At 41.3% G+C, this 26,450-nt stretch overlaps 1 pseudogene; it reads left to right on the top strand.

Annotated features, from left to right (window-relative positions):
- Window positions 1–9,533, top strand: part of LOC115388123 (protein phosphatase 1H-like) — a 19,087-nt pseudogene extending 9,554 nt beyond the window's left edge.
- The last annotated feature ends 16,917 nt before the right edge of the window (window positions 9,534–26,450 follow it).

The following is a 26,450-nucleotide window of genomic DNA, read 5'->3' as shown; positions in this document are numbered from 1 at the left end:
TTGCGATCTGAATTAGATACGTTTTTAATAGTTAAAATTATCTGACCGATGGGAAGCAATCATAGCGTGTTCTTAAAGTAGAGCGGAAAATATCCACCATCTACAGCAGGAGTAAACAGGAAAAACAGCAACCAATAATCTTGCCGGGACACCTTGGTTGTAAACCAATCAAATCCCTTCGCCGTTCTACCTGCCCCCTGCACGTACATTTCAATGGCATGCACTGGCCCTGGTTCAGTGCGCGCGTTGCCAAGCTGAGAAGGACAGAGCGTCGTTGCAGAAGGGCGGAGAAGAATGTTTGGGGGTTTACTTACCGAGTGCACCATAACTTGGCGTAGTGCAAATAAAGAAAAACAAAGAAACGAAGCGCTGAGGACAGGTTAGTACGTAACAGCGGTGCTAGTGCATGTAAGCGGGTGCGGGAGCTGGGCGGGAGCTGGGCGGAGATAGCGGAGATGCTACATTCAAATACATGCTAGTTTTCCAAGATCGCCAACCCTAGTTTTAAGAGGGATCAAACTTTATGATTGCTCGATTCCTTTTTATATGTAATTCACTGTCACCGACTGTGTTCCAGTCCTGAATCTCAATTATGCTAGTTTTTCTTGGAAAATGAAACAGATGATAGTTTTACAGGTGATGGCAACAATGCAAGCTGGATATACATTGTGTGAAAAACTTCCGCCATACTCACCGGTAACACCATGGTGGAGCTGCGTGGACCAGAGGTGTGTGGTCATTTAAGGCTTCTCCTGCCATCCTGAAAAGATAAAAACAAATAATCATGAAGTTTTCTTGCATTCTGGTCATGTTGTGATCTGTATTTCAAAAAATGCTACAAAGTAAATTTCTTTCCTATTGTCATCATCAACATTTAAAAAACAATTTTTGATGTCAATTTCCAAAGAATAGTGAAAACATTCCATGTCCCTCAAAAACATATGTTGTGTAGCTGAATTGAGTTCAGCAATCTGATTCATTGAAATGAATCAAAGAACTTGTCGGGGGTCAGGGGGGATTTCCCTAAATCAACCCTCATCTCACAATGTTACATTAGGTTGAATGGAGGGGGGATTTGTTTGCTGCTGCTAAGGCTGGAAGCGTATAAACATGCATTGAAATATGTGCATTTAATTTTATGATTGGTCGTTAATAGCCCTTCAGCATTAAACAGCCTCCCTACGTCGCAGTTTATATGTATCGTATACAGAGTACATAAAGCTGACAAGTCGACAAATGCTCAGATGATACCGGATTATTTTCTGCTCCTCTGCTCTGAGTCAATAAAGATGGCAGACACTCGGAGGGAATAGTGTGTTCTGTGATTTCTGGGTATGATTTCAAAGGCTAATGAGCAGTCACCAGAGGAAAGAGATACACAAGCAGAGGCTAAAACACAATGTTCAACAAACGGGCTGAAAGGAGTGGAATCGGGGGGGGGTGGGGGGGACGCGGACAAAGAAAGGCATTATCTGATGCATTTCAGACAGCATGTAACCCAGCGGAACGGCTTTGCTTTAGAGAGGCCGCCTTGACCTTTTCAGTATTCATCACCAGATTGCATCTCCAGCTCCTAAACCAATCAGCACAGTGGAATTTTGAGGTCAGCGTAACCACCTAAAGCAAAAGGTCAGCATGGAGGATTCGGGGTCTGCGATTACTTGGAGACTGTGCATGGCGAAGAGGTTTATCTACCTGGGAAATGACATATTACCTCACCGTGGCTTTAAGTCCACTTTAGTGAGCTGCAGGACTACTCCGGCTGGCTGCAGAAGAAAAAGGGGTTTCATCTTTAGAAAAACTGCTGCTTCAGAAGATGTCAGCCTCAATTCAGATTGTGCCGATGCACATTGTACAGACTGCAGAGGAAAGCACCTTTCCATTTGCGACAAGTGGATCAAGAATACTTGGAAAGTATTGAATTATTAGGCAACTGGTTTTAAATGAAACTTTTTCATCTCAGCAAACTGACAATGCTTGTTTCTTCTGTTGATGGTTGAATTGCAAGATTTCACAGATAGAACTGTTTCCACATGCTCTCCTTTAAAAGGAAGTGAAAAGTTCTGACGTGGAAGACAACAGCCTTCAAAGGATGCATTCCAGAGCCTGACTCAGAAGGTGAAGTGGTTCCCTGCGGAAATACTTTTTCCTCTTCCTCATTATAGCCCGAATTATATTGAATTTTATTTTCACAATGGCCGGGGCTTCATACTCGCATGAAACTAATCACATCAGCTTGCTTATCCATTTGCTTGGTGAGAGTTGATACAGTCCAACAACACAATCAATTCCAGATTCATTTGAAGTGTAGCTACAGCTAGTCTAAATAACACACTCATCTCCAGGGGGCCTCTCCACCGATGCAGCCGTGTCTGAAGTGAGGGTTGTGAGATAAAGGTTAAAAACTAAAGGCAGCCACCCTTTGGCACATCCCTGCCAACAAGGCTCCATTGATCTCCAACAACAGTTGTGTACCTGGAGTCTCCAAGTCCATCGCACAGACCTGAAGATCAAAACAATCATTTCAAAGAGCGCAGAGAAGACAAGAGAAGCTGGTATTAGAACAGGTCTGCAGTTCAAATATAAGTGTAACATGCAATTTTAATCTCTAGACTATTAGTAGCTTGACCATATTCTGAAAAACAAAATGAGGCAGGATATTCCTTTTTTGCTTCAGTCTTCTTTGTCTCCTCATGCATATTTTGCTGAGGAGCTCACCTTTCTCACCTTGATTTGTAAGGCGGCAGCTTAGCAACAGTACACAGCGCTTCGCACTGATCGTCACCAACACAAGGAAACAGGGTGATTCTCTCCAGTTTGTCTCACCTCAGAATTTTCCGTCTGAGAGTGCCAAGCAGGACGTCAGAGTGTTTTCTGTTTGGATTGAGGGGTGGGGGGGGTCTTCTCTTCTGCGTCATGTGCATGTGGCGTGCGCCATGCATGGTACATCAGGACCATGCCGGTGGCCCGGTGCAGTGCTTCATAAATACTAATGGTCTGTAGAAGAAGCCAAGCAAAACTGACATTTTAGGGAATTTTTTAAAAATCCCTCTGGACATAATTCTGCAACCAAAATGGACACGAGAGGATGAATGTTCACGCTGCTATTAGCCATATTTACTGCACAGGCTGTGCTTTTTAGTCGCTCCATGGGTGATCGTTTGGTTTGTGTGTTACTTTGCTTCACTCTGTAAGCGTCATGCTCAGATTCTCTTAATGATGCAGAGAAGGTGGAGGTTAATCTTTCATAGGGCACTCATTAAAATACCTGGAAATTGAAGGTTTCTACTCTGTATAATTCAAGACTTGGATACTCTTTAATGATAGAAGGTCAAGGGTACATACACACACAACACACACACACACACACAGATCAGCAATAATCTTGTTTCATAGTTTTATATCGAATCAATTTGAAAAAGAAAAAAAAACGACAAAATGTTTCACTTTTGCTCTCATGGACCTATAAACTTCCTTGAAAGCGAATGTAAAGTAAATGTAAAACAGTTACTTTAGCTGTTTTTGTAAAGCAGCCACTTGTGAAGGGCTTCCCTGACTATAAGTACACACACTTGCCAACTAATTTGTTTAGCTGTTGTACAAAATAACTTTCTGAATAGATTTAAGATCTTTGTTTGACAAGTAAAAGATAAATTAAACATTTTATGTGCAAAAATGTGAAAGAACATATTTGATATCCTCTATGGGTTTCCTCATCAAAACTGATTCAGATACATTCTATTCAGTTTACCGATTTAGCATAAAATTCCCCAAAATTTTAACTCAGCGTGCTGTAATACAAAATCAAGCATAACTGTCATCACACAAGAGTCAACCAGATCTGTGTTGGTAGGCTTTAGCCCCCGGGCATCATTTCCACTGAATAACTGGTGTAACTGATGTTGACATGAAATTTGTAGCTGAGAGTTGCATCATAGCGGCGCTTCCACATTTATTCCGACCGACCAACACAAGCGTTGCAGACACCTCAGAATAAAAGGAGAATCTGATTCAGATCTACACCCTCTCAACACATTAAAACCAATGTCTGATCAGCCCTTTGAGGCTGCATTCTTCACACTGCTGCTTTACTGCGTGTCCTGGGGGTCATCAGTATTTTGCGCAGACAGCCTGGTGTAAGGACTTTGCTTTTATTATCTTGACTACTTCGATTTTGCTGCTCCATAGAAGTGAATTTCATCACAGCAGCACGAAGGATTTGATCACTTGGAGTGGAGGTGTGCCTCTGCCACCGACAGTTCCTTAATGCATCTCCGCTGCTGCCTGGCACTAATGGTCAAGAGTGGCTACTAATACTCTACTGCTGGATATTTAATCACCCAATCAATCTTACCTGTGACAAAGGCTCCTTTGCTACACTTGGCGAGAACATCTCTGCCTGCAATCTCCACCACATTTCCCCCATCAATGGATCGGGAGAATAGGTGGAATAGGCGGAGGGAAGAAGAAAAAAGACGAGGTGAGGGGAGGAGAAGAGATGGAAAAAGAGAAGAGGAGAAGGAGGAGGAAGAGGAGGGAGGGGGGTGTTTAATCTACTGATTCAATTCCTGCCAATGCCCGTCACTCTGCCTCTCTGTCAGGGAGGGCAAATGGAGCATGCAGCCCAAAACACCCAGACCAAATCACATTTTCCCTCAACTTCTCACTTTCTCTCTCGCTGTCTCTCTCGCATCTCTATGTCGTATCTCTCACTTCATCTCTCTCTCTCTCCCTCTCCCTGTCGTTCCGTCTCCTCACTGCACTTTTCTCCTGTTTGTGTCACCCACACACTGACTGATGTCTGCCCCACACATCCCTCATCCCTGGGAAAACAAAGGCTTCGAATCCAGCACTTATCTGAAAAGGCTGGTAGCCCCCGGACTGTGATCGCCGCGTCAGATCACCGTTCAGCCATCAACACTGTTGAAGGAAAGCTGAAAAATGACACATCGGGACTGATGTCTGTTAAGTCATTCCTCCCCTTCATTCATTAATTCCCATAATCATAAACATTATGAAGTTCACCAAACCAGACACATTTTCAGTCAAGTGGATCAAAGACTCAAAATTGGTAACTTGAAAAAGGAGAAATCACAAATGCCTTTTACTTTTTTGTTCTTCCTTTTGTAAAACCTTGTACTTTACTTTTTGTTTGCAGACAACAGATTTGTTGTCAAAAAAGGAAAAACGAGTAACAGTAACTTTCATTTGCATGCTCCACTATGCAGCAGAGCTATGGGTGACGTTTTGATATCCTTCATATTAATTTATTATAATTCGGTGCAAGAGAGTAAAGCATGCTTTCATTAAGAATCACAAATATGGAGTTACTTCAATCATGGTTTTCAACCTTCAACATCTAATATAGAATTTGAATCAAACTCTCTCGAGGCATTTTCTTTGATTGTCTTTATAGCAATGACAAATTACCACTTATAATATGAAGAACAGAAAAAAACCCTACAAAAACAGTTATTGCAAATTTCTCTGTTTTGTAAAATAACGACAATTATTTCCTCAGTTTATAAAGTTTGATGACTCCATCATTAAAATGACAGAACTAATGTATTACAGCGAAAAACCTGCTCTGACTGACTTAGTTTGTGTTTTAAGCAAGCTCATGTTATTACTGCCAACGATGAGATTATTCTCATAGACTGAAATCTGATTCCCTCACTTTCTTTTATTGACACTGCAGGGGGGAAAAGGTGAAGAGCTGATATTGTAAACTGATGTGCCCCAAGAAACATACCAATGTGGAAGGAGAACATGCAAACTCCGCAGTGTTGAACCCCTGCAAAGAACCGTCTCCAAGGAAACTACATTTGTAGCATTAAACCCTTTCTGATAAAGTAGTGATCATAAAGTATGCTCTTTGTGTATCCATCAAAATGATGGAGTTGAAAAACACTGAACAAAAATATAAATGCAGCACTTTAGTTTTTCACTTCAACTCAAGGACAGGTGGTCTCTGGTGGACATTCTTGCAGTCAGCATGCCAATTGCACGCTCCTGCAGCATGTGAGGCCTTGTGCTGTGTGATAACACTCCATATTTTAGTGTCTTTTTATTGTGACCAGTCATCAGGTTCACCCGTGCAATAATCCTGTCTAATCAGGATCTGTGAGGTGGATGGATTATCCGGCAAAAGAAAATTACTCACTTAAGTAGATTTCCACAACTTTATGAGCAATATTTGAGAGAAACAGGCCTTTTTTTTTGTACATAGAAAAGTTTTAGCTCTTTGTGTTCAAGTCAAGAATGAGAGCAAAAACAAGTGTTGTTGACATTTTTGTTCAGTGTAGCCAAGAGTTTCTGATGATGAACGGCGATGGGGCTTTCATGATAGATACCGACGTGACATGCGAATAAGTCCACAAGGGTGAATGCGCTGCGTGTTGGGAAATGATGCCTTTTATTACACCTCCGTACAACTTTCCTCCGCTTTACCGAGTCTGATCACCCACCGAAGCCACATTGCTTTTACTGTGGTTCTGCACCTTGCACAGTGAGATAGGTAGATAAGCAATAAGCTGGATCGCTCCCAAAAGGCGCATACCGTTGAATGAACAACACTAATGCTTTTCCTCAGATCTTCTGCGCTCTCCCCATTTCCTGTACAACAGGTTTTCACATCAGCGACGGCAGGCGGAATCTAAAAGCACACGTACAGTATGTAATTAGTGAAATGTGTGTCTCAGTGTATCAGCTTTGCTTCGCCGGGCTCGAGATGAAGCAGCTTTATTCATCCTCTTGCCAGCTTACCGAGTTGACACATTAGCATACATGCCTTATGTTCTGCCTTCTCTCCGTCCTCCTTTCATCTGTGCACAGCCTCGGCTGAGAGTGCCACTGTGCCGCTATAAGCTTTGTCACCCTCGCACGAGGCCCCCGGCCAGCCACGCCAGCTCTTCCCCCCCCCTTCAGTCCTCTCATTTACACCCAGCATAATTAAAAGATTCAACCCTAAAAAGCTGGGGACTCTTGTAGAAACACCTCCCAGAGGATTTCACACTAAAGCTGCCAAAGTTAGCAGAGGGAGAGAAGTCAGAAATAACCGAGCTAACTTTTGGAGAGAGACTTCCTGTTCAGAGAAATAACGGGAAAGTAGTCCACCGTATGAGACCCTCTGATATCAGGACAACGGTTACACTTCATCTCTGGAGACGGGACCGTATGAATCTAATAGTTCTTACATATTCAGCCTAATAGCTCCATTTATGCCATCAAAACTATGCAAAAGAAGGAAAGATACTTGTGTTTGTTAAATTATTTCCAGAAGCTCAACACAAAACTAAAAGCATTTTCAAAGAAAACATGTTTGACATTGGCAAAGAACATTTTACACATTTTCCGGGGTGCAAATCATATACTTGGCTACATCCTCACATGTGGAAAAATCTGGATTTAAAATGATTTAAGTGTTAGGAATTAAGAGAAGCCTGGTTAAAACGAAATAATCCACAAAACAAGTTGTTTTTTTGTGCAGATGCATAAACTGAATCAACTGAAACAAAAGAAAAAAAAAGAAAAACAAATGTAAATGAAAAACAAATCTTTAAAATGTATTTTCACAAAAAGTTTAGTGTTTTTTAGTATTGATCTCAGTCTCTGCATTACGACGCCATGAAGACTACAAATCTACAGTTTTTTTTACGAGAAAGGGAAAAACCTATAGAAAATAATAGGTTAAACTAATATGTATTATATAGTAAATTGAATATAACATTTAAAAAAATGTCTAATGGAATAAATGATCCACCCTCTTCATATCAGTTTTCTTAACGGTGCCTTTTCACAAGAGAGAGCACTTTAGTGCAATCACACTTGGACGACTGCTTTGATCTTATACATGCAAATGTTTCCGTCTGTTTGACGAATAAAGTCAGAATAATTCAGTATCAGCAGGAAGTTCCCTTTCTCCTGCCAGCAGTGAACCTGCCATAATGGATCCAGTAATCCAGACAATAAACAAGACGGCCGGCATCGCACTGCAGCAGTCGGTGACCTGTTTTATTATTCCATCAACAAGAAAACCAATACTCACAGTGAGATTACCAACAACAGACATGCAATGTATACAGTTAATGGCTGGCAGATGGAGCGTACAGTGGGCAGAAAAACGACAACCGTCCCAAACACAGGCCACAGAGATCCCCCATGTTGGAGATTAAAGAGGTGACCCTTATTTCCCGTAGGAGCGCTTACAGCCCGTCTCTCTCTCCACCCCTCAAATCCCCACTGAATACATGATCACCGCTGAGACGGCGACCTGGAGGATTGGACGTAAACATCCCAGAGAGAGGCGAAGAGAAGCCGGTCCTCGTCGCTCCTCCATCAACTTGATGGGAGGTGTTACTCCTTAAGGGCAGCCGGTATCTATGCGAACTGTCAAGGGCGGACAGGGGACGGCGAAGGTAGGGCAGGAGAAGCACGCCGCCCTTCGCATGTGCCCACGAAACACGTGCATGCGCTAACCGAAGAGCTGCTTCACAGTTCAAGCACGGGGGGGGAATATTCTGCTTGTGTCATCAAAACTCTCCACATCACAGGATGGGGAAACAATCACATTCACACCACGTCATTAAAACCACTGAAAGAACTCCAGTTCAGAATAATCTACATTACAATGCACTTTTGTCTGTGCAAGTCTCCCCGAGTGCAATAATTATTGTGTTTTCAAACGCAGCCGTGTCCGACATGTCTGCCCATCACTTTTCATCCACATCACTGTCATCCACACAAGAAAGACAAATTATACACATGTAGCTCTCGTGCACCGCTAATTAAAGAGATTGCAACAAGCTCGGGTTGACCTTCTGGTACCACAACACCATCATCATTTTAAACAGGGATGAAACATGGACTGCTGTGTTTGAGGCTCTCGTGTTTCTTGCAGTGGGAGTCAAATTTCACATTGTGGTTTTATTATCTGTAGAAAACCACCAGAATCAAAACGCTTTAATAATTCCAGGAGGAAATTATTGGAAATCTTGCACAAGATAAAAGGGTACTGGAAGAGCATGATCCACTGTGTTTAACCACAAGAAAACACTGGATGAAGAGGAAGATAACGAAGACATAGATGCATATGTATATATTTCAATTCTGGAGGAATGGGATATAGAAATTTTTAAACCTCTCATTCCTCTTTTTTACCTGTAAGTTTTATGTAGATTTGCACTGTTACCTTTGTGATTCATTTCACTTCCTAAAAACTCAGAATAAAGTTCAAATTCAAATAAAATGTGCATCCAAGTGCACTGAATTTACACTTTGTGCAAGTTTTTTTGTTTTGTCCTCTCCCTCCCTATTCACGCAGATCTCTAAATCAGTGTTTTTAGTTCGGTACGGAGAATGAACAAAATCAGTCTCTCTTTTCCAGTCATGACTGTTCTGGAGAAATGTCCAAACTCCTTCCCAATTACCCATCCATCTTCTCTACCACTTTATTGATCTCACGCTGCAGGGTGCGGGAGGCGATCCCGGCTGACTACGAGCGAAACGCTGGTTCACTGGACAGTGGGCTGTGAGAATAAACTAGAAAAAACCCAGGCAAGAACAGAGATAACATGCAAACTTCCTACAGAAACACCATCAAACCCAAGCTCGCCATAGCCCTGATAAATAACCCTGGACTCTTCCTGTACTGTTCAGTGTCTCATTGGATGACCAAACTATCATTCTGCCCTATAAGAGGGAAACTAATTGATGGAATTTGAAAACATCTTTTTACAACTGAATTAAACCTGCTGAAGAAAGTGTGCAGGCCAAGTTCTCGATTTGTTTTTATTTGGTTTCAATTGTGTAGTAAATGATCTGCAAAACATTTGAAAGCAGTATGTGATGCACGATTCAGTCAAAAATCCAAACTTGGTTTTTGAAGTCGAGCCGATAGGACACACAAGTGTTGTCCGGTCATTAATTTTTTTTTTCCTGAGCTGGCCCGGGTGCCCCTCGGTGGAGGAGTCTCTGGTTTATTATTAGGGCCAGAGGGGGATGTCAGGGGCCGGTGGAAAACTGTTGAGCTGAAAGTCCCCGCTTCACGGCTTGTTGCTCCCACCTCTGCGACCCACAGCACGGGGTGCATGGCTCGGAGCAAGGACACGAGAGAGCCGTGTGTGTGTGTGTGGTGTAGGTGTGCTCGGGGCTTGTGTTTGTGTGGCAATTAACCGACTGTCTTTGCACAGGATAGGCAGCGTGTGCACGTGGAGTGTGTCCCCACTAATTAATCTTTATGTCGCATAATTAGCAAAATACCCCAAAGGTAGACTGCATCGCTTGGTAGAATGGATACTGAACCTTTTTCACTTGCTTTGGGTTCATCAAGCAAATGTAAGGCAACTTGTGACTGCAAACATAAATAAGGCAATCCGAAATGCAGTCATTTGAAGCACGGTGGCATTTCTCCAGATGTATAATTCATGGCACACACCTGTTTTCTCGACAGTTGCCCCCTCCCTCCTCCCGCCTTGTTTTGTATTCTGCCATGTTCCTTCCCCGTGCTATAATTATTCATTACAAGGCCCTTCAATCCACTGTGACAGAGCTCCATTATGATGAAGTGGGCTTTGTTTGAGCTTGCACAGCTGGACAAGCTGAATGTGGAGCAAATCCACCTCTGCAGATACAAGGCTGCTGCACTGCTTTTTTTTTTTTTATAGATGGGCCAAATATGCAGCGATACTGTTACTGGGGGGTCAATATACTACAAGTTTTGGCTGTCATTTTTGTCTTGAAAATGAGTCAGTTTTACATTAATTTGACATGAAAATCCTCTTTTTTTTCCCCCCCAGAGAAATTATGCTCATTTCATATTTTATAAACTTATAAACATCGATCAGAGTCACAGCATTTTACCATTTCTATGCTAGTGTACTTTACATACAGCTGTGCTACTGCAGTCAAACGTAGATCTTGTTGATAGATAGAAAGACTTCAGTGAAAGTAATTGATGTAAAGACAATTCTGGTGAAACTAGACAGTTGCAGTAGTTTGAAATGTTTTCTTTCCTTCTTCAACAGCACCTTTACAGTAAATTGTCAAAGACACAATCTTAAACTGGCTGCAGGTGCTGCTGTCCACAGCAGAAAGCTGACAACAGTTTAAATGCCACCTGTCAATCGATCAAAGGTCGGTGGTTTATTGGCTGAATTTACTGTGGTAGATCTTAAAGCAGGAGTGGCTAACCATCACCACATAACTCATCAGCGACTAATAAACATTAATGAAGTGGCAGGCAGGTTGAAGAGACAGTTCAGGTTCAGTGTTCATTTTCTCAACTGGAGCAGGAGGGACAAAAAGGTCATATTTGAGGTGACCTTAAGTGAATGTCATCTGACAGAAGCAATGCAAGAAGAACTGCCAAATAAAAGAGCAAGAAAGACCATATCAGGCAGCGAGTCTAAATGCACCACAGCAACCATCGTTGATTTGTTTAAATTCCTTCAAAACACTGGAATCTCAGAACCACAAGCTTTTTATTTTGCATCGACTAACGGCAGATGCTCTATAAGCCTCTTCTTTGTTTTTGTCTTCTGGAAACTGAACTTTATTCCACGACACAGTCAAATGAACTATGAATGCCATCACATTGTGCCAATTTATTACTGGACACACGCGTCCATCCTTCCCCCAAAATAACGACAAAAACAAAATTGTCTGCAAACTATTTTCTACTTTCACCAACTTTGTGATCAAGCCAAAGCAGACAATTTCCATCTTGTTTGCAAGTTGTTTGCTTGCTTTTTATAGCCACATTGTTGAGCGTAAGAACTACAGTAATAACTCAAGATTTTCTGCTACATTCAGTGTGTCAAATTCAGATTTGCATTGTCCTTTAGACGAGTACCAAGTAATCTTGACCCAAAGATCTCCAAAATCCATCCATCATTTTTCTGTAGTGGTGGACCCTACCGCCACATTCACTGCAAATGACACTGATAACATCCAACACCCATCAACCACGTGGGTCTCAGAGTGTTCGGTGGGTCTTCTAGATGAGGAATTAAAATGATAAAATTCACATTAAAAAAAAAAGCATTTCTGTAAAGACTTCACAGGATTCTTTTGAAAGTCTAACTAGAACAAGAGGAGTTGTACTTTTAATTTCCTACTGATCTTAACAGCCATTAACCACTGAAAATGATCAGTAAATACAGCTATTAGCCATGAATTACTCTTTGCTGTGCTGATAAAATGTTGAGTCCTTTCCTCCAGATTTTGGTTCTCATTCACAGGGGTCGAGGGGTATCAAAGTTTAGGACTTCATTCTGGACTTTAATTCCAAGACTTGATGTTTAACTTGCAATTTATAAAGCAATGACCTTGTTCCACTTGTTTTTATGGCGTACCCGATGCCAATAGAAGTATTTCACGACCTCAGGACAAAGCCAAACTGCTAAAGCAAATAAAAAGCTTTTACTGTTATTTATTGTTATTCATTAATAGTTAACTTTGTTGAGGTGGATTTCAACAAGGTGCTACATATTTCCTCTGGCAGGCTGATGCAATATATGCCTCAATGATAGAATAAACCATCAGTTTGATTGACTGTGGAATAAGTCATCCTGTGGGCCATTACAGCAGCTGACACGTCGGAGAGCTGTTTATTAACTCTTACATTAAAAGGCTAGAACAGAGAAAATCTCCACCCTGGGGTGCAGTGAGCGAGCTGATTGCACAGAACAACACAAAAGACACAGATCTGCAACATTGCACGGCAGAAAAGTGCCGCGTTTCTTTATTGTGCGTCGGCCAGAATGCGCATTATCAAATGTGTCCAACGGGAGGTTTGTTTCACATCACCACCACCCCCTGGTAAGTGGTTGTGAGCAGTAATGAGTGGAAGGGGCAGAGTTCAGGACATGTAGGAGGTGATCTGTTTCCCACAGGCAGCCGGGACCCTGGACCCCTCTCAGGGGGTCACACAGATCAGACAGCCTTCTGCTGCAGCTGCCGCATTGCAAACCAAGGCTTTGGCACTTCCACTGGGAGAACAGCAGCAAGGTGGAGGAGGGATAATGTTCAAAAGGTTTAATATAAAGTTGATTTTCTTTTCTTTTTTTTTTCTTTCCAGCAGTCTGCCAGTTCATCAGTACCTTGAATTTCTCATCTGGGTAGTTTGCTTGGGAGGAAATAGCAGGGGAGGGCAATGAAAGCTGAAATCATACCAGCTGGGTAAGCATAATGTTACACTAAATGGGTCAAACGAGACAGCAGTGATTACTGGAAGGAACTGAAATGAGTGTGGGTGGTTTGCCCCTAAAGCCACTGTGGGGCAACCTGAGAGTGTATTTATGTTAGCCACTGCCTCCGTCCCAGTCACGAGAACTCTAAATACTTCTCCTAAAAGGGCCGCGGGGATTTTCTGCACAGCACACGAGATGCTCAGATGAGTATATTTGATACTGCGGATCTGCATTGGGCTCAGCTATTGCACACTTTAATAGATTTTTTTTCTTCTTCTTTACAGCTCTCCTAAATGTCATTCATTGTGAGTCAGGTTTTCAGACGTGCTGTCTGTGCATGATCCATCCTCAACGTGTCATCAAAGTATCAAGGTTAAGCAAGGATCTGTGTTACCTTGTGACTACTGTAAGAGTGTTTCCTTCCCACATTTGCTTTCTCACTACTTTGTCTTTTTGTTTCCTGTCTCCACCTGTCTCCCTCTCTGTCTGCCTTCTCTTTGACTTTGACCTAATGAGCCAATGAACCACCTCCCTAAAGAAAACACAATCTCATAAAGAGAGAGGGACCATCAAATCAATGACAACTTCTTCTCTGGGGCTTTTTTTTATCAAATAATTGACACTTCACACACACGTCGCTTTGATTAAAAATGATATAGAATGTACTCGTTCAAACTGATGCGAGATAAAAGTAGACTAAGAAGGGATGGCTTGAATTAACAAAGTGTGGGAGACATGGTTAGCTTATATAGTAAATGACACAGGGACAGAGGGGGAACTTCAGCTAAAGCTATTGGTCCATTTATTCAAACTTCCTTCCTCTGGGTTTTGTGGTCTTTTTATTGCAGTAACGTCACTTTTTATCACTGACACCGTGCGTCCGTCTCAAACAAGACTGCTCGAGTCTTCAGTAGCTTTGGAGCTCATTCCCTTTATATTCAATGAAAAATGATTTTCAGCTGAAGGACATGGGGGGTGGGGACACTTTGGGGTTATTAAAGATCAAGATCAGACCATCGGCACACCCTGCGAAAACCCCCACAGCTAAAACTGGGCGTTATGACACTCTTAAAGGTCCGCTGCCAACTTATGTTAACTATGATTTCGCCTCAAGAGCATGATGTACCACAAGATTTATTCTGCTTTCATGAGTTTGTGTCATATTTCCAACCATTGCTCCTCGAATAAACATCGAATAAACAGGCTGAACCATGGGCCACTCCAACCACCCAGACTTCTTATTGTAAATTTAAAACTCTTTCACTGCCTGATTTATTCAGAACTTTTATTTTAATACAGTGAAACACTTTCATCGCTACTGTCATCCCTCTCATTCGTGGCTCAAAGCAGCCCTCTGAGCTCCCTCTTGATATAGTACATCACAGCACTTCCCAGTTTTCTCACCTTACCCACAGCACGCTGTGAAAGCCTGCACATCGCGTCGGGGTGTGATGATGGCCCACTCAGTCACACAAGGGCATCTCAGACACCAGCGGTTTAGCATGCATAAAGTACATACACTCAACATCACTGCGCCAAAAAGAGGGAGAGAGAAAACCCTCTTCATCCTCCAGTGTTCCCGCAATAAAAGGCAATATGGCGCTCGTAAAATACAGGCAGCGTTCTGCAGAAACAGAGGGATGAGGGTTCATTAGAGGCGATTCGTGCGTGATTTTATTGTTTTTACACGTCTGAAGTGATTCACAAATGCCCCAAAATACTGTAATGACGACAACTAGAAATATTTAAAGACATCAGTGATGACTGCGCACTGCTTCATCTGATCATGTGACCTGACCAAACTGTGCTGAGAGCTTCAGCGCCGAGCTGATTGAAGTCACAGGGATTGCTGGAATTTGCTTAAAAACACATTATTTTAGACCATTATAAAACATAAAATGTTGTCTTTGCTGGAATTTCCTGTTGGCAAAGCTATTTCACTGCTAGAATTTCCTCTTAAAATGAGGCATTAGAGAAGTGACTGGCTGAGTTGGTTGATTACGGCTTTCAGTGTTTGTACCATTTCAGCTCCAAATCCAGGATGTTTTATACTCTATAACCTGGCTAAAGTAAAATATCTGTGCCACGGTTTGTTTTAGAAGAGGTGGATGTCGAATCAGATCGGTTCTCTTAAGTGTTGCAGACATGTGTGTAAATATAATGGTAACATTACTCATGTATGACTTAGTTTATCAAGTTCAATCTTTTACAAAGCATCATTAGCATACAAGGTCTGCATTATTTTTACTTTTTTTTGCCCTTTTTTTTAAGTGACTAGAAACAATATGTGTTTTCATTATAATATTTTTTGATCTCTTTCTGGAATTCAGATTAATTTATTCCTATTTGTTAGATAACTCCCTACACCGATACATATAAATCCACGATTTGATGCCTGATTTTAGGGGCTTTGTGCTCAATTCAATCTCTCCATGGTGACCTGAAGCAAATTAACTCAAAAGCACTACCTCCAGCAGTTCTCTCTTTTAAACAAAGCCTAATGCACGCAAAACAGCTTTCACGTGCCATTATTCAAGGTGTTGAGTTGGTGTTGAGTGAATCTCCTGAAAAAAACATCAAGATAAAGCACATTCCATTTGAATGAACATCCAATTTAGCAGACTTTATTCAGCATCTAAGTCAAGGGTTTCCCTCAAATTTATTTCACAAATGAGCAAGTTTAGCTTTAAAAAACTTGGGACTCTCTAATGACCAACTATAGATTAGCCTCAATTGTTTTTGGCAAATGGGAAAACATCTGCAGCGCCTTCTGTCATGAAAGCATTTCGCTGAAGTCTGATAATAAGAGGAAAATCCGGACTGTTTTAATTAGGACACAATTCCAATAAAACACAATCGGTTGTGTAATTGTGAGCTCGGAGCCTGGAAAAGCAGTGTACCTCGATGAATTCAGTCCAACCAACAGCCCTGTTCTCTGATGCTCCATCAGAAAACTTGTCCTTTAACTTACTTCAATGAGACCAGTGCCAGACCTCAGAGTGTTTGTGCTCATTTTAGCTTTCAGCATGTTTCTGAGGCACTCCTCAGCAAATGAACAAGACCATCCGTCTTACAATAAATGGACGATCTACTTCAGCCCTCGCCCCCTTCCTGGAGGAATTTCAGCCTCCGTTGATTATCTAAAGAGCAGCTTTCAAATTCTGAGGGTACATGTGTGCACTTTAGTAATGAGCTTTAACAACGGTACACTGTAAGTGGCAGCAACTCAACAAGGAGTACATAAAACACACAAGGAAAGCAATCAGTTTTTTTTTCCCCCGAGACAAGATAGCAAAAAGAAATTCATGATTTTATGACTGAATATCATACTCTGCTCACCACTGCACAAGTCAGCATTGTCTTGTATGTATTTGTCAGTACTGTACTTTTTGAGATTCTAGTTTCTGTAATATCTCCTTTTGAAGCAAATGTCTCTTAATTTGGAAACGCAATTATTCAATTTGCCATTTTAAATCATCAGTCCTTTTGATTGGATATGACTGGATTTCTTTTTCCACAAGCCTGATATTAATTCCACTGCAAGTCGGGGTTTTCCAGTCTGACTGACAGGAAGTGATGAATTAGCCATGTCGAAAAAAACCTTTCAATTTAAGGCGACCACTTGCCTCAATAGTATTTGGAAGAAAAACCATAATACTGCAGGAGCACGAGTTCTTTCTGACAGATATCACTTTGGAATTCAGTGAAGACAAAGATAAGAGGATAAGAGCAGGATTTTATTTTGACAGAGGGAATGGGACAGGCACACAATGTCTTCTCCACTCATTAACAATTCAGAAAGGTTTTCATTTTTTCCCCCATGAGATCAAATTTCACACCCTCATAGTGACAAAAGCCACCTCACCAGCAAACCTGGCAAGACACATCCATCAAATGTGCTCTAAAACATAGGTAATGTGGAGCTGACGCCTCTCACATGAGAATAAGACTTATCTAACTACAGTCACTGTCACTTGTCCCACAACAGGCAGTTTCTTGACGAGTGTTAGTTCAGGGTTTCTGAAACACGGCTGAGCTTGAAACATCATGCACACTTGAATAGTATTTATAGACAAACAATGATGGGATAAACAGAATGAAGAGATTTGTGCTCATTCTTAAACTATACATTTCAGGAAGAAGGGTGGACAGATACATATATAAATACATTCATACACACCTGCTCCTACTATTACTAAGTTTTTTTCCTTTTAACTACACTTCGATAAAGTTCATGGAAAAGCCACCAAATAGGCCCTAGTGTAATTTAACTGAAGAACGCCATGTTTAGCTCAGTGTTTTCTGTCTTTTCAGAGTCTGTCGGTGTCTGCCTGCCCCTCGTGTTTTTGTGTTGTTCTGTCATCTCCTGTCAACTCTATTTCCTGGCTTTATTTTGTGCACAGTTTTTTTTTTTTTTTCTTTTACTGGTTTTCCCTCGTGCCGATCAGCCTCCGCCCCTGCTAAAGTGCAGTTTTGATTTTGTTGCCGAGTTCGCTCTGTTTGTCTTACTTATATCACACTATATTGTGGATCAATCATTTCAACCTTCACTGAAGTCACTTTTACAAAGTTAACTGTGTTTTGTTCCTTTAGAGCATCGAAAGTAACCAAAAGCAATTAAGGAAACAAACAAAAAAAAAAATCAATCACCACCATAAATGTTGCAAATCAGAAATGTTGTGAGTCCCTTTTTGAAGAACTCTACAGCTTATTACCACACGTCCCAGGTGGTCTGTAAGTGAAATGAACAAAGCAGTTGTGCCGCACAATCAAATCTACCTCCACGACATGAAATACATTTTACATTTAAAAAGGCAATACTTGATATAAATCAGATCTTCATCCAACATAAGTTCATGATAGCCAGAGCCAATGGCTGTTTAGATCAGGTTCTTCACTGGGCTGATCGATGACTTGGCTCCATAGCGGAGCCAGAGTGGGGGCGGGGGGGGGTGGCCCAGGGCCCACAAAGTCATAGGGCCCCGACTCATATGATGTGTTCACATTTAATCGGAAATAAATTATTATAATAAAATGTGCAGTGTGTGCAAGAAGGTATACGCATATGATTGTGGACTCCAATTTGCCAATTCTTACATTACGACTGTCCATGAATGCATCAGAGCTGTAAGCCAGCGCTGATTGGCTGTGCGGCATGAACGAGTTTTTTCTTTGCACTTGATCTGAATTCTTTGGAGGGAAGTTCAACAGTATGCTAAACACTATGCTAGCCGCTAGCGGTACTACCCAAAACCTAACATCGGAGCCATTGGTGAGTCAGGGAAACCTTCAAAAAATATATTTATCAGAATGCCGTGGTCTTAAACACCTGGCTATTTGAATGTGTTGCTCTCAACTACAAGAGACCGCAGACTCTGTTTTTTCTTACGTGAATTCCAAAAGATATAGATAGCTATGTCTATATCTATTTGAACAGATTGTGTAATTTTAGACCAGCTGTGTTCATTTTATATTTAAGCTGTATCAAAGATGGTACAGATGTAGCCCGTGACTTTTTAATCTGTGTTTTCAGCACCATGGACAGCGGACGCTCTGAGATTGACGCCTGTCAGAGTCCTGTATGTGTCTGCAGCCGGATGCTGCACGAATACGACCCGCACAAAAACGACCCTACACTTTTGTGACTTTATTCTGCTTTCTGAAGCATATAGGTTTGCTTGGCTCAATGAAAGTGAGCATTAGTGTGTTGTTTGATGATAGCATGAGGTATTGTTTGAATGGTAAAATTACTATCATAAGGGCCTGTAGAGAATGCTCCGCCCCCTCTGTACTGAGACCCACGCTCCGCCTCTGCTTGGGGGCTTTACAATAAAGGCCAAAGTGATGCATTTCATCAACTCTTCTCACATATAAAGTGGCAGAAGTCACTCGTGGACTGTTGATTTTATACATTTGAGCTGCTTCTTTTAATCCTTTCACCAAAAGGCAAGGCTCACACCACGTCCAGCCTGGAGTTGAACCGTTTCTTTTTTTTTGATGATTTGTAGCCAGATTGATGCTTTTTTGAGGGGGTGCAGACTGATCCAAGCCATCATTAAAACACTACAAAGTTTGTTGTTGCAATCTGCCCAACAGGCAGTAGAAACATCTCACCGGAGGGTGTGACACAAGCCTTTTCATCAGGCTCCGTCTTCCATTCTTTTTCTGCACAGTTTCTGTTGCTCCGTCCTCTCCTTAGTGAGAAACTGTGTTGTGCCATCCATCATTTAAAGATGTAGCGAACATATCCCTGCATGCAGTCAAGGAGCACTGACTTATGAATTCTATTCCACATATCGTTCTCAAAACCTGTGGGGGAACAACTTCCCTTCCTTTCAAATGTTTTAAGCGCCGCATGCTGACTTGTTTTAATCCAAATTAATTTTGGTGATTTGTACTCTTCGGTGGTTGCAGCCACAATTTATTCAGGAATTCCGCTTTGTTTGATAAGTGTAGTCTGTAAGCGTTTCATCGTAGTTTAACATTTCAGATGAAGCTAATTCAGACCAAATGCAGTCCCCGTATATGCTTCTGTCTGCTCGCTTTTTCAGATATTACCGATTCTCTTCTTCTCACTCCCACCTTGAAGTGGGGTTAGAGGAGAGCTGCTGCCCCACCCTTCACCAATCACTTTAAAGCTGCAATGTGTTATTGGGAACACACAAAGGACAAACATCAAAGCTAAGGTCCCAGCTTGTCAGCAGTAGCCATACTGCATTGGGTACTGTATCATTAAAAGCAAGGGGCATAGTGACAGGGACAGGAACATTAGGGCGAGCGGGTTACTGCAAACACACACAGTAAAACTCACATCACCTCTAATGGAGGGTGAGTGCTTCTCCTTGAGTGATCAAAAACCCGACCGAAAACCACATGAGGCTGGTTGGACTCAGGAAGAATGATGATTAATTTAAGGGGGGAAAAAAAAAAAGCCAATTGGAACACAAAAACACACAAACACGCACAGAAGAAGGACAGACAGGCCAAGTTTATTTACCTAACTAATTTATTAAAAAAATTTTTTTAAAAAGCCCATGAAGGCCTATTACTTTTTACCAATAAATATTGTTTGTATAAAATGCAATATTTTGCACTCAAGATCAGATTTATCTCTTGACTTTGAGTTAATTGTTTCCATGGTTGGAATATTTCTGTGTTTCTGCAAATTGTTCGACGGTCATGTTTTAGTAGCTTCCCGTCATTCCAGTCTTTTGCAAAGCAGCACCATAACTCCAAGTTTCTGGATGCATGCTAAAAATGAATACATATATTTGTATGATCAAACCTCATATTATTTCATATCCTCATTGCAAATAAAGAGAAATGCCTTCATTTCCTCTAACATTACATTTCTAAGTTAAAAAAAATGCTATTGCATTTCTAAATGAAATCCTCTCTTAATATTGCCCTTTGATACATCCTTCTACTTGGCTATAATTCAGCTGTTCCATTTTCAGTGGCTTGGCATTGGCCAGTGTCAGACTAAACAACACCACCAACATCAACAACAACAACCACTGGCTGATGAATGACTGCTGAGATGGAGACGGGGATCGAAGGGATTGATCCGCGCCCTGCTATCTCATCCCTGTTTTTACCCTCTGTCAAACAGGTGCCGAGGGGAGATGGATTCTGTCTGCCCAAGGAGTGGATTAATGGCGGGACGAGATGGGGGGGGGGGGCACCCCGGACCCAGCTGAGTGGTGCTCTCCTCTGGCAGAATGGAGGCAGCAGAGGTGATATTGACAATGGTCCAAGAGAAGAGGAAGGCGCCAAAGCCTGGGGAAGAGTGGAGAGAGGATTGGAGAGAGGAGGAGCTCTCTCCACCCGCAGGTGCACACACACACACACACACTGCTGCGACAGGCCGTACCTCCAGCAGGTGACGGATGGTTGGAAGGTTCAGCCTGTCATTCACCTTTGTTCAGACTTCTTGCTCTGTGAATTATGTAGCCGGGGTAATGAATATGCAGGCATGCAGATGATGCATATGCACAACACAGAGCTTATGAATTACCCATTGCACCGAGTTAATGACACAAACATCACCCTTTGTTCAATTTCCATTGACTTATTGTGTGCTAAATTAATTGCCTGGCTTTCAATTACAACGGATATTTTTAGTGCATGGAGATGTATTCCGTAAACACAGATTGCATTACTCTAATTGAGGGAAAGAAAATGTCTAAATCATCCCTGATATCACATCAGCGCTAATAGCAAAACAAATGGAGCGAGCGCGTTCATCTTTGCCAACAATAACTCAATTAGCAATAATACGACGACGAATTTAACGTCCAAGTCGTGCACTTCATTGGTATTCGTGGAAAACTTTGAAGGTCACGGTGCGGGCTCTGCTCGTGTGGAAGCAGTTACAGCTTCGCTTTGCCGGCAAAGAGGCCCCAAGTGTTGTGAAGAAGGAGAGCGGAGAAGCTCAGTATGCTAACAGCATCCATTTCTCCCTCGCTCCCTCTCAGCACATCTCTCCTGTGAAACATCACTGACAATTTCTCAGTGCAGCAGAAGTGCTAATGCTCGTTTTTATAAAGATGCTCAGCAAGACAACAGGGTGTGCCCCGTCTCAGATTAATGAGTGTTCAAATGCAAGCGGACAGCAATGGAATTAACAACCTCATCTCCCTCCATATCTACCTCCTTTCCTCTTTGCATTTCTTTTTTTTTTGTGTGTGTGTTTGTATTTTCAAGACTCAGGCGACTAATTAAAGAAACTGCTCTGTGAAACGCGTGCTTCCGCCTCATCACTTAGTCCTTTATCACGGAAAAAAAAAGAAAAAAAAGAGTGATTGCTATCCCCCCACCTCCACTCCATTCCCCACTTATGACAAGACATATGAGCTGGCATTTGCTGGTGTAAGACCTTGTGCGGCGATTCTCATACATATGAAAAATTAAAAAAGAGCGAGAAAAACTGAGTGAGTACCCGCTGTGACTCACAGATGGAAAAGATCTAAAACAGCTGGAGGACGGAACAACGTCACAGCTGAATGTGATAAGGTGTAATGTAGAAGGTGAGATCAAGCATCGCCTTGGAGATATACGACGAATCAAATGAAGTCATGGAAGCTTAGTTTATTTTAAAGGGTTCTAATGAAGTACCAATAAACACTGTTAAGAACAGAGTGGTACTTGTTTCTATGCACATAAGCGTTGATGATTCATGAAAAAAAGGCCAAAGGCAGAGAATTTACAACTTCATGAGGTGCAAGGAGCACACTGTGACTTTAACCTAGGCTATTGTAACCGCAACACCGGCAAAACGCAGATAGGAAGCATGTAAAGGGTACGAGAGAGGGACTTAGGTTGGCATCGCTGTTGTTGTCAAGTGTTTTACCGTACTAACCCCACCTCTCACAATCCCTGAGCTCATTTCCTCCTGAAAGTACACCTTAAGTATCATTTATAAAAGGCCAAACCAAACCAAACAGCTGGACACGGAAGTTTTCAGCAATCGTTAGTCAAACTGGAAAACGGACAATGTGCCATTTGTGCCTATTTTTAGCAGCAAGTATCATGTAAGCATGTATTTAGAGCAGCAAGGCACTGTATGTTGATATTTCCTTAAGACAGTCTACAGTGAACGTGTTCATTTTATTGAGCGAGCATGTCAGCAACACAGCATCTGGAGCTTCAGCTCAGTGGTTGGCGTCGCTGTTTTCATGGGATTTGTTAAAAATAAATGATTGAATGTTCCAAGAATAATTTCAACATGGAATCAATGAAACTGGTTTAATTAAGGAGGAATCATTCAGGAGACATTGATTTAGAAGAAAAAAAAAGTATGAAGGTGCAGCTAAAGAAAGTTGCATTTTTTTTTTAACAGTGATAAGAAACCTCAACAGAATGTGATGGCCCAAAGGAATGTTGAAGAAGATCGAACAGGAGAATAATAATAATATAATAATTATTCAATTTAAAAGCGCCTTTCACAACACCCAAGGACGCTGAACATTAAAACACCGAGAAAAATTAAAAGCAGATAGGAAACTGGATGCAGAAATCAACATGTTTGCTTGTGGATGGATAAACTGAATTTACTTGAATGGCTGAACCTCCATATTGAGCTTTGTTTGGTAGCACACAAAAAAAAAAAAAACATGCTGCAGCAGAAAGTTGCCAAATATCCACTTCTGGACTGAAGAGCAGACAAATGTGAAACTAAACTGAACTAAAATCCTCACATCACTTCATTTATACCAAAGAAAACCAGGGTTGTTGAGGAGTGTGTGAACAAATCAGACTCAGTAGCAATTATCTGATTACTCCCAGTTTAAAGATCAGGCAAACTGTTTGAACTGAACCAACAGAATAGAATATTTCAAATATTGATTTCTTTACCACTTTTAGATATATTTTGATTAAATTCCAGGTGAGCAAACAAACACACCTAGCAAACACTTATAATGAGAATAGTGCTGTATTTATCTGAAGAATGGAGCCATCTGGCAGGTCTAAATTAACCTCTGCCAAGCAAATAGTACAATACCAGTTGGACCTCATCTTCTACTACTATAGATCCTTCTGTAGACGGATTAAAGGGTTCTTGTGCCCAAGAAGTGCCATTCATTCATGAGAGAAAGCCGCAATACAGTGAGGATGGATGTGGGTGGAACTGGGATTGGGATTTAAGCGATTTGCAGACAGGCAGAGGCACGAGCCGAGGGGTCGGTCGTGCCTGATGGATCGTTTTCTTTGAGCATGCCAGAGGACTTGGAGTACTTTTTCTACTGTCCACAATTGTCCCATTTGTCTGTGTCAAAAGACAATACAGATATGCGAGCGCAAAAGAGGAATTCATATTGAGATGGTTTTCACAGGAAAGCACAATGATCACTTCAATCTGCTTCTCTATCGCAAGTAAAAATCCACAAGCAAGTCTATAAGGAAGCTATATTCAGTATTAAACTGATTAAAATGGCATTTATCATCAGTAAATTGTTCCTGTAATAATTTTGAGATAAAACTATAAAGGCCTCTAGTGAAGAAGAGGAGGAAAGAGACTGAAGTATTTTCTCACTTTGATGGTATTAAAAAGTAAAGATCTCTCCTCCTTTAAAATGCTTAGACAGTATGAAACGATGGGCTTTGATTATATTTGACAGAAGATTAATTCTAAGAGGTAGGCATGCAGAATTCAACCTTACAATAGTCGTTTATCCCAGTGATGAGCAACAGCTCCAGTCATGATTGTCCTGAAAATCATTGAGAAAATGATGTTGGAAAATTCTACAACCAATTCATAATTACTGAAAATGAGTGTGTCCAAATCGAAAATGGGAACAAGAATACATTTTTAGGAATTATAAGAGACAGTAAATTATCATGGAAAGCCCAGATCAGACAATGAAACAAAAAATGTCCAAAAGCTTATCAATTAAGTAAGAAGACATTCTGATGAAAATTCACCCCATTCTTTTTAGTCCTCCTTGATACTTTCACACTTCACATATCGTGTTGAAGTTTGGGGAAACAGTGACCGGTACAATCAATCCTTTACCACATTACAGAAACAAGCAGTGCGGATCATTCACAAGGTTGGATTTCTAGAACACACTCAAACTGTTTATTCAGTAAACAGTCAACTAGTACGAATCCATGATCTTGTAAAATATTATATATCAATAATTGTATTCAAAGCATTTAATAAATTACAACCAAGTAACAAAATTCTCCACAATTCAGATGAGAACGTAAACTGAGGAAAAATGGGAATTTCACAATATCTACATTTAGAACCACGTGAAAATGTTTTTATGAGTCTGTATGTGGAGTTAAACAGAATGGATAACACTAAAGCGAAGCCAAACACCGATTTAAGCCGCTATATGAGCATATGGTCTGCTCTGGGTCTTACTCATGTCACATCAATAATCTCCTCTGAAATGTTGACTTGTGTTTGTTTTTCCACAACAAGTTTCTGTTTCGCCCATTAACTTTTAGGCATTGTTGTTCTTACTGCTTTTAATTTTGGAACTTGCCCTTAAGGCTCCCTGGCTTGAATCAAGAGCTGGTCCAGTCCCTCCATTACAGGGTTGAATTGAGGGATCTGATGCTATGTGAGATAAAGACTTTCAGGTCTTTCAGACATGTCTATAACATCCAAAGTCCAAGTCTAAACCAGTTACTCCTTGTTCTATACCTTAACCAAACAGACAAGTAGTAACTGACATGTGTGTCCAGAGTCGTTATGGTAAAATGCTGAGAAATTATTTGAATGTAAAACAGGCAGGATTCTGGATATTGGATTGAAAAAGTAGGAAGACCGAGGTTCATGATGAGCTTCGCAACTGAATACCAAAACCTGGCTGAATCCTTAGGACACGTGGATATTAATGGCAAATAAAATACACATTTCTATAGGCTTTCTCTAGATAAATTGTTTCTAATCAGGGGTCAAGAAGCTCCTGGCCTTTTGATGTTGGCAGCAGACTGATAATCAGGTCAACTCTGACTGAAAGGAATGTGTGTCAAACTTGAAGCAAGTCCTTTGACTTGTTCCATATGCACTACATGAACGGGAAAAAATCCTGTTATCCCTGTGACCTTGACACGAGGCTGATCAGGGTCACAAGAACCAGTTCATCTTGAGTCAGAGTGAACATGTGTGCAGATACCAAAGAATTGCCCTGAAGGCATTTCTTCAGATTTCACATTGAAACAGACGTGAGAGGTAAAACGCCTCCAGCCTACAGCTGTCAACATCACGGAGGCGTAACAACCCGCTCATCCCGGCACAAATTACTTCCCTCAGATGAATCCAGCAGGGTCGCACAAAGTGAAGTTACCCGTAATCACCAGCTCATAATTTATGGCTTGAAGTACACAATCTATCCTTTTCTTGCGTTGCATTATGTGGCGTTGATTGCATTCAGTGACCTTGCTGCAGTCTGTGCCTCTCAAGTACGAACGCTCAGGTCACAGAAGTAGCCATTAGTTTCTGTAAAAGATAATTAACTGGTCATGCTCGAAAAAACTCAGACGGTTGTTTACAAGTGCTGTCGCTGTAAATATTGTACGTATTTCTAAACTTTAAAGACTCCTGACATACAGGGGCTGCCACGTGTTTGCTCCTCCAGGAAAGCCACAGTGACACCAGAACTTCAACATTCTGTTTCAGAGGAGACGATAACTCATCGCATTACACAGGTTTTTTTTTTTTATGTAATATTTATGCCATTAAAAGCCTTCCGGACCTTTATCCTCTGCTGGTAGGCTTAATGTCGCAGCGGTCAGTGTCATAAC

The sequence above is a fragment of the Salarias fasciatus genome, chromosome 5 (genome assembly GCF_902148845.1).
Source record: "Salarias fasciatus chromosome 5, fSalaFa1.1, whole genome shotgun sequence".
In the NCBI taxonomy this organism is placed as follows: Eukaryota; Metazoa; Chordata; class Actinopteri; order Blenniiformes; family Blenniidae; genus Salarias; species Salarias fasciatus.
Note: the sequence above shows the minus strand (reverse complement) of the source record. Positions and strands in the feature narration are given on the sequence as shown.